Source organism: Rattus norvegicus, chromosome 1, assembly GCF_036323735.1.
Source record: "Rattus norvegicus strain BN/NHsdMcwi chromosome 1, GRCr8, whole genome shotgun sequence".
NCBI classification, from domain to species: Eukaryota; Metazoa; Chordata; class Mammalia; order Rodentia; family Muridae; genus Rattus; species Rattus norvegicus.
Window position 1 is genome coordinate 57,751,749 of NC_086019.1, and position 9,126 is coordinate 57,760,874.

The 9,126-nt window shown below is 46.1% G+C and overlaps 1 pseudogene; it reads left to right on the forward strand.

The window, feature by feature from the left end:
• The first annotated feature begins 751 nt into the window (after positions 1 to 751).
• Positions 752 to 1,624, forward strand: Brcc3-ps5 (BRCA1/BRCA2-containing complex, subunit 3, pseudogene 5; annotated as a pseudogene).
• Positions 1,625 to 9,126: the final 7,502 nt, after the last annotated feature.

The following is a 9,126-nucleotide window of genomic DNA, read 5'->3' on the forward strand; positions in this document are numbered from 1 at the left end:
TGATATAAATATTAAAGAGGAACTCATCATTAAAAACAAAGGGGAGCATGGTATCTTCATCAGAACTGGACAAAAAGCCTGTGAGAATCTAGGAGCAGAACGATCCCCCCTCAAAATAAACCTGGATTCAGGTGGAGACGCAGTCCTCACCCTGTACAGCATCAACTCAAACTGGATCAAGCAACTTCATGTAAGACCCTTAACCAACCCTGCAGGAAAGCAGAGGAAAGGCTTAGCGACCTTGGCATATCAGTGACTTTCTGTGGAGGACGTAAACAGAAAAGGAAATCGTGACATTTGCTATGGGATGCATAACATTAAAAAGCTTCTGCACAGGAACCAAAACACTGGAGTAAAGAGATGGCCAATAGAACTAAAGAATTCATGTGTGTGTGAGGGAGGGGGTGGGGGCGGTGTCCAGAGTATTAAATACGAAAAGAAAAAACCATTGGATCAACAAATGGTCAAATCAACTAACTGAACACTTTTCAAAAGAAGCAATAAATGTACAAAGTGTCAACATCTTTAGAAACTAGGAAAATGAAATCAAAATGTAATCTATTGAGAGGCTATCACCCCAGTAGGAATGAATGACTACTACCATCAAGAAAAGAATAGGTCAGGGACTTGAGTGTGAGCCCGGCCCCTGAGCGCAGGCTCAGCTCCTAAGGGCTCTGTCTCTTGGCCGGATGTCTGAGCACCCTCTTGCACAGGTGGCCGGAGGCCCTGGGAGGAAGTGAGCGGGGAGACGATGGAGGTGCCACTGGTTCAGGCCCTGCAGGCTGTCCATCTGGATTCAGACGCCTTTCTGGTTTGTCTGAACCACGCCCTGAGTACGGAGAAGGAGGAGATGATGGGTCTGTGCATCAGGGAGCTGAACAAGGACATAAGGAGTGAGTCTAAATTCACCATGCCGGAAGTGATGTGTGCACGGTTCCGGAGAAGGTGGATGAGATCAGAGTTGTCCACATCCACTCGGTCAGCATCCTGTGCCTTTCTGACAAGAGGAAGGACCGCGTGCAGATTTCCCCAGAGCAGCTGTCCGCAGACTGGACTGAGGCTGAAAGGTGGCGGAACTCACCGGCCGTCCCATGAGAGCCGTCGGCTGGTACCATTCGCACCCTCACATAATGGTGTGGCCTTCACACCAGGGTGTTCGCATGCAAGCGATGTACCAAATGATGGACCAAGGCTTCGAGGGACTTATTTTCTCCTGTTTCATAGAAGACAAGAACACAAAGACCGGACGTGTCCTCTACACTTGCTTCCCATCCGTACAAGCCCAGAGAAGTTCAGACTATGAGAGAATTGAAATCCCCGTTCATGTCGTCCCTCACGTCACCATTGGGAAAGTTTGCCTGGAGTCCGCGGTGGAGCTGCCTTAGATCCTGTGTCAGGAGGAGCATGACACGTACAGGCAGATCCATAGCCTCACACATCTGGACTCAGTGACCAAGATCCACAATGGCTCGGTCTTCACCAAGAATCTGTGAAGCCAGATGTCGGTGGTGAGTGGGCCTCTGCTGCAGTGGTTGGAGGACGATTGGAGCAAAACCAGCAGCACCTGTGGGAGCTGCAGCGGGAGAAGGAGGAGCTCATGGCGGAGCTGCTTTCGCTCGAATAATGCAGGGGAGCAGCAAAAAAATCGGGGGTGGGGCGAACAGAAATACCTTGCGTACAATTTATTAAACAAAAATCAATTTTGAAAAAGATAAAGTCACAGGTCCCACATTATATAACTTCAAGATTTATTATTATAAAGCTACAGTGATCAAGATACGATGATATTTGCAGATGAATCAATGCAACAGGGAAGAAAATCCAGAAATAAACCCAACGATAATGTGCTTAACTCCGTTTGAAAAAGTACAAATGTGATTCAAAGAGGAAAAGACAGTAATTTATTTCAACAAATCGAACCTTCTCAAGGCAACAAAATATATAAAATAAATAAATATATAAAAGAATTTCTGAATGTATCACGTATTTAAATCCAATATGGAAGACTTAGGGAAAAAGTTATTCCAGAAAAATTTTCAGGACTTAAGGACTTAATATTTTCAACTCCAAAGCACAATTTCACAAGGAAACAAAGTAGAGAGATTGGACTTCGTCAACATTAAATCTGTTTATTCTGCAGAAAGATGAAGAGGAAACCGTTGGTGAAAAAGATGCTTCTGAAACTCGAAAGTAAATAGCACCAGTAGAAAATGAAAAGACGTAAACATTGTCACTAAAAATGGTGAAAATAGCAAATCCTGTTGAGGAGGCAAATGAAATTCTTCACACACCAGTGACGGGAGTGTAAAAATACATCGACTGGGTAGAAACGTTTGGAAAATTTTTTAAAGTTAAAGACACGCTTAGCATGTCCCAGCCACCAAGCCGCACTGTCTTGGTACAAAAACTTTTACAAATTTTTTCTTGGTAGTTTTATCTGTGAAAGTTACAAATCAGAAACAACCCAGATTTTCTACAGTGAGTCTACGGTTAAAAGAAACCATTCTTATGGTGGAATATTACTGTGCAGGAAAAAAGGAACATACTGCATAATGGTTTTGTCACTGAACTATATCTCAGCCTGACTTAACTGGATTTGGAATCATCATGTAAATACAACATGGACATGAAGGTGTTTTCAAAAAAGTTTAAGTGAGGAGAAGACTGATTCTTAACGGAGGTGACACCATCCCAAGGGGTAGGGCCTCAGACTGAATAAGAAGAAGGAAATGATGATATCAGCAGGTCTGTCAAACATGGTGGAATATATGCCTTCAAATTGTGAGTCAAGATAAACCCTTCCTTACATAAGTTGCTTTTGGCAGGTCTTTTGTCAAAGAAATAAAAAAAGAAAGAAAGAAAAAGAAAAAAGAAAAGAATAGGTCACTGAGGATATAGGGAAAGGAAAATAAACACTGTAGTATAAGTGTAAATTAGTAGAGCCACTGTGAGAACAGGTGCCAGTGTCTGAAATACTAAGACTGAGTTATTGTTGAGTTCAGCTATAGCATTTCTAGGTGCAAACCAGAGGTCAAAGTCTGCTTTCTGTAGAGACACCTGTACACGAGGGCCTGTTGCTACACTGTTCACTGGCTACACTGTAGCCAAATCATAGAATCAGCCTAGATATTGCAGTGCAACAATGGATAATGAAAATGCTGTCCATTATGAATAGAATTTCATTAAATCACAGTGGAGGATGAATGGGTTTGGAGATCATCCTATTAAGCAAAAGCAGGGAGTAGCTATCATGTAAGGCTTATGGGAAAGCATGAGTAGAACCATTGGAGGTTGGGGGAGCAGGGAGAGCAGGAAGGGGAATATAGGGCTGGACATGGACAAGATTGTTACATAGTGTTACATACTGTTAAAGTTCCCCAGACCTTACCAGAACTGACTCCATGAAGGAAGCACCATTCAGGCTTTGAAGCTCAACATTTAGGCAGCACCATCTGCCAAAACAAAAACAAGACCTTATTTATCAAAGCTCAGAGTTGTAAGAAAGTCTCTGAATGTACCCTTCCCTTTTGACTTCTGTAGGTCTGCTTCTGGCTGCTCTTGTTAACTGAAATATGTGAACTCGGGGTATCCTTTTCTGTGCTTAAAAGCTCACCCTGAGAAAAGTTTGGGGCTACACTGGGGCACCAAACACCCAGTGTAGTCACTGGCTGGATAATGAAGACTTTCTATTGGCTTAAACCCATGTCTAAGTCATCTTAGAGAAAACCATCTCATAACAATACATCTATAAAAATGTCACAAAATCCCTTTTTTTGTCTACTGGGGACAAAAGGTCCTTGCACTCAGAGAGCACTAGGGAACCAGAAATGTTAAACATGCAAGGGACCTCCACAAAGAAGGATATAAAATACCTATTTTCCAACCAGAAGGTTGGAAGTGGATATTTTAATGACCTGGTGACCCTTTGCTATCTGTGGAGGCATAGATGCCTCACCCACCCTTTGCTATATGTGCAGACCTCACTCACATTCCCCAGAATGTTTATCCCAGCCTCTCCCTCCCTATCCTTACCTTTAATTGCAAGATAACAGAGCCCGTGTTATGGGAATGCCACATGTATTCTTTTTTTTTTTTTGCCACATGTATTCTATGACCAGCTGACCTCTGTGCTCTCTCTACCAGGGACCACACTGGGTTCTAGGTCTTTAAGCTATGGTCACACATACTTTGCAAAGGAGTCTTTATGTGGTCACACCTTAAGCTTTATTGTGCTCCTGTAATGGGGATGATTATAGCCTGGAAACTTTTTCCCAAACTGTACTGTGTTTTCAATATACCGACAGTGAAACACCTGGCATCAGGCTCCCAAGTTGACAAAGTCAACTTGCACCAGGATTTTGTTCTCATCTCTTCGAGGTTCACTTCCCTGCATAGATCCTTGCAGGGTTCCTCTTTGTGTCTGCGGATACTGACTGACTGATTAGTGCTGCTAGTTATCTAGTTCTGGCCCTCAACACTGTTCCTCACCCATCTCAGAGTTGGAACTAACTTTTTATAACTAAAGGAAAAAATTAATCTATTACTTTAGCAGATCCCTAGCTTCCAATAACCTAAAAGCTCAGGTAGTATCTGCAGCCTATAGAAAGTCTACCCACATCTTGTTGAACCTGCTTCTGAAATAACCCACCAACGCATTTTAAACTTGCCTTGATTTATGACTTTCTCTGTTCTGTAGAACTTGAAACTGCTTCTGCACTGGGACATGGAATTTGGGGTGACTTACATCTGTGTTCCTGGGGCCATGGCCACCCAAAATGGCCCCTGAGTAAACTCTTATTCTCCTTAAGGTGAGAGCTGTGGTTTTGTGTGGACACTTGTAAACAAAGATTAGACAGGGAAACGTGAGGACAGTGTGTCATGGGGCTTTGTGTGCAGGGCATCCAGCAGTCTCCAGAATAAGCTGAGGCAGATAGAGAGGTGTGGCCAGGAGGAAACCACTTACAGGAAGTTTGTGTGGGTTGAACACAAAGTCATTTATGGCCATGCTCACAAGGCACACCTGGCCATGTTTGTGCTGATATGTCAGTAAATCACTTATTCAGCTCCATTAGGTGCCTGGAAGATGTCTTCCTCAAGGCCTCTGACTGCTGACTTTCCCCAACGGCATGGCTGAGCTGATCTCCACATGCCAGAACACCCAGTGGGATTCTGATTCAAGTTTCTCATTCTTAGGATGACCTTGATCCTTGGAGAATCAGGGATGAGGAAGAGGTGGCAGGTGACAAGCTCAACCGGCCCAACAGGAATTTCAGACCCTGAGCAATACCTGTGCCTTGCTTCTGCACCTTGGCAATAAGGCAGATCGCCCAGAATCTCTTTGTGCAACATCATCTTCTTCATTCTCCCAAGGCCCTGGGAAAACCCACAGGCTCCAATTGGTGGTTCTATGGTATGGAAGTAGGAACCAGAGCCTGGTTGGTCTTAGTGCCTTTGCTGGGACTGCAGGTGGTAGCATGGGTGGGACTTTTCCTTTTCATCTGGAGATGCTCATCTCTAAGGTGCTGTCTTAGCAATGATTCCCAATGGTACCAGCCATCATGATGACTGAACCAATACATCGGCAGCTGGTCTATCACATCCATAGTCTGGAAGCAGAGAGTAAACAGGAAGCTGGTCTGTAAAACTCCAAGGTCCACCCACTACCTCCAGCTAGGCCTCACCTCCCAAAGATTTCATAAGCTTTCTAAACAGCACAACCAGAAGGGGGCCAAATGTTCTAACATGGGAACCTGTGGGAGACAGTTCACATTCAAACCAGGTCAGGTGTGGAGGGAATGCTCCTGCCAGAGGCAGATTGTATAAGCAGCCTACAGTGGGCTTCCTTTGTCCTTGTTGCCTGCATGCCTGGTGCAGATGCTCCAACTCTGCCCTGAGGTGGTGGTGGTAGTGATGGTGGTAGCATTGCTGCTGTACTCAGGAAGGCCCAACACAGCTTCCAAGGTCCCGCCTCTGACTAATGATAGATCGGGATGGAGACCCTTCTCTCGAGGCTACAGGTCAACCTAGGTCACTGAGGTGAGAAAAACATATTTGCTAAATCCCGGCCCATCCCCAGGTTAAACTGAGCTTAGCCTAATCTGGGGCACAGGCAGTTCTTACAGGAACTTTTGCTAATCCATACTGTTCTGCTCCAGTAACCACAAGGCTTTCGGCTCCCCAATCAAACAGAAACACTAGGTGAAACCACTGTGCCCTTATTAAAACTTCATGTCCTGCCAAGCTTGGTAACAGCTATCGTAGCTACACCTTACCTTTATAAACCCCCTACTCACTCAGCTCAGGGTGACTCTAGAATTGTAGTCATGAGGGCATGCGCTAGTCTCAGTCTGTGCAGCTCAAGAAAAACTTCAGAGTCATAAAAGGCTCATCCTGGTCTCCTCTTAGGTGAGAACAGCACAGCTCCAGCAGTGCTACTGGGGAAAGTGTCAAGTGCCCCCATATCCTGGCAGTTTCAAGGTGTTTGCAGGAGTCAGCCTTCCATGAAACCTCAGTGTGATACTGAAACAGGACCTGTGGGGTCAGTGGGAGGCAGGCAGCAGACCGAAGAATGAAGAGAGAAACTGTCTCCTTTCTCTACCCTCAGTCATCTGTCCTGAACTGTTTCAGTGGACAGCTGGTCACTAGGGCACACTCTCCTGTTTCCCAGTCATAGCTAGAACATTCCTGTGCCAGCAAGGTAATGCTTTCCTTCCCATCTATTGATCCAGCATCCTTGGCTTTGCATAGGGGTTAATGAGGGAACAAAGAAACTCAGTAACAGGTGCATCCTGACCCCACACACGAGCACTCAGATCTGGGCTCATGAAATCAAGAAGTCCACCCACTCTTCCCTGGGAACCAGAGACAGTGACAGTACAACATATAGCATGTGCCTCCTCCACCCCTCAGCACCTACCATCCGTCCAGCCGGCCTCAGTCCCAGGACACAAGCCAAGATGACATTGCAGGGTTTACAGTAGGAGACTTCAGGAATTCAGTCAAATGCAGGGTGTCTCGGATACCTGTGGGATTGTCTGATGAGTGAAACCGGTATTGGCTGCTCTCTCTGAGCCTCCTCCATGCCAGGCATCGTCCTTGCCTTTGATGCTGTTTTATGTCAACTTTACACCAGCTATAGTCCTCTGAAAGGAGAAAAGACAATGTCTCTAGGGAATCCATCTGCAAGCAAGCCTGAAGAGGATTTCCTTCATCAGTGATCATTGCAGGGAGGACTTACACCTTGTGGGTGGTGCCATTCCTGGGCTACTGGTCCTAGGTTCTATAAGAAAGCAGGACGAACAAGGCATGGGGAGCAAGGCAGTAGGAGCCCCCTCCAGGACTCTGCACCATCTCCTACCTCCAGGTTCCTGCCCTGTTTGAGTTCCTGTCTGACTTCCCTCCCTGATGGACTATGATGTGGAAGTGTACGCCAAACAAACCCTTTCCTCCCTATCTTTGTTTTGCTTGTGGCGTTTCATCATAGCAAGAGCAACTCTAAGACAAGGTCTCAAGGAAGCAGGTCCTGGGCTGATCTCGCTCAGTTAGCAGAGGTTTGATGACCAGTTTTTCGCTTTGTTATTGTTATCAATAATTTATTATTAATTTTTATTGTTATTCTCTTTACATCCCAATCACAGCACCTGTCCCTCCTCTCTTCCCAGGTCCGCCCTTAGTCCCTCACCACACTGTCCCTACCCCTTCTACTCAGAGAAGGAGCCCCCCCCCTTTAGTACCATGGTCCCAGCAGGTCTAGGTACATCCTCTCCTACTGAACCCAGGGAGTCTTGTGGAAGACTGGGGGATAGAAGTGAACAAGTTGGAAGGATCAGGGACACCTCAAGAAGGTCCACAGAGTCAAATAACCTGGGAACAGGGGTACTCACAGAGCCTAGGCCACCAACAGGGAGCATGCAGGAGCTAGAACGAGATCCCCTACACATGTGTAGATGACCAGAGTCTAATCCCAGATCATACAAGTTCTAGGAGACACTCGAAAAAGTCGTCACCTGATTTCCACTTGCACACACTCCCTGTGGCTCAGGTTCAGGCAGCGGTAGCAGACTGTCTCCCAGTACGCTCAAAGGAGAGTCTCAAAGCCCACCCCAACAGTGACACACTTCCTCCAATGAGGTCATATCTACTCCAACCAGGCCACATCTCCTAATAGTGCCACTCCCAGGGCCAAGCATATGCAAACCCATGAGTCTGTGGGGGAAGACCTATTTACATCACTGAAGTAAATAATTTTTAATGTTCATTAGAAAACAGGTTCGTTTGGTTTCAGAGGCCTGAGGGTGTGTGTGTGTGTGTGTGTGTGTGTGTGTGTGTGTGTGTGTGTGTGTGCATGGAAGACTGCAACTTCTGACCTTAGCAGGTGACCTCCATCCCACACATCAGCCTCCCTGATGACACATGATGGCCCAGTCTGTGGACAGCATCTCATGGTTCCTTGGTGGAGTGTTCTTACTGCGTTTCCAGCCTTACTCACCCTGGGCTTCATTTTGTGGAGTAGTACAGGGTTTCATTGAGTTCCCTAGGATTCAACCCCCAGGCTCAGGTAACTCTGCCACCTTAACCTCAGTATCAGGAACCCTGGTAAACACCACTCTATCTTCTCAGCCGTCCACACTTCTCTTGGGACATATGAAGTCCCCTCTGGATGCCATGATCCTGCCTCCAAAAGTGCCAGTAGGTGAAATCCCCATTTTTGCAGTTTTCAGTTCATCAAAACATTCTTCATGTTCATCTGCTGCCGCGGAGGACAAGTGGGTACTTTGGGACTCTGATTCTAGGGAAATGGACTTTTGCCCCAGGAATGGGTCCTGTGGTGGTAACCATATGAGAAAGAATGAATGCTTGGTTTCCTCTGTCTTAGTTCAGGTTTTACTGCTAGGAACAGACACCATGACCAAGGCAACTCTTAATTGGGGCTGGCCTACAGGTTCAGAGGTCCATCATCATCAAGACAGGAGCATGGTGGTATCCAGGCAGGCATGGTGCCGGAGGAGCTGAGAGTTCTACATCTTCATCTACAGGCTGCTAGCAGAATACTGACTTCCAGGCAGCTAGGACTAAGGGTCTTAAAGCCCACACCCACAGTGACACAACTACTACAACAGGGTTACA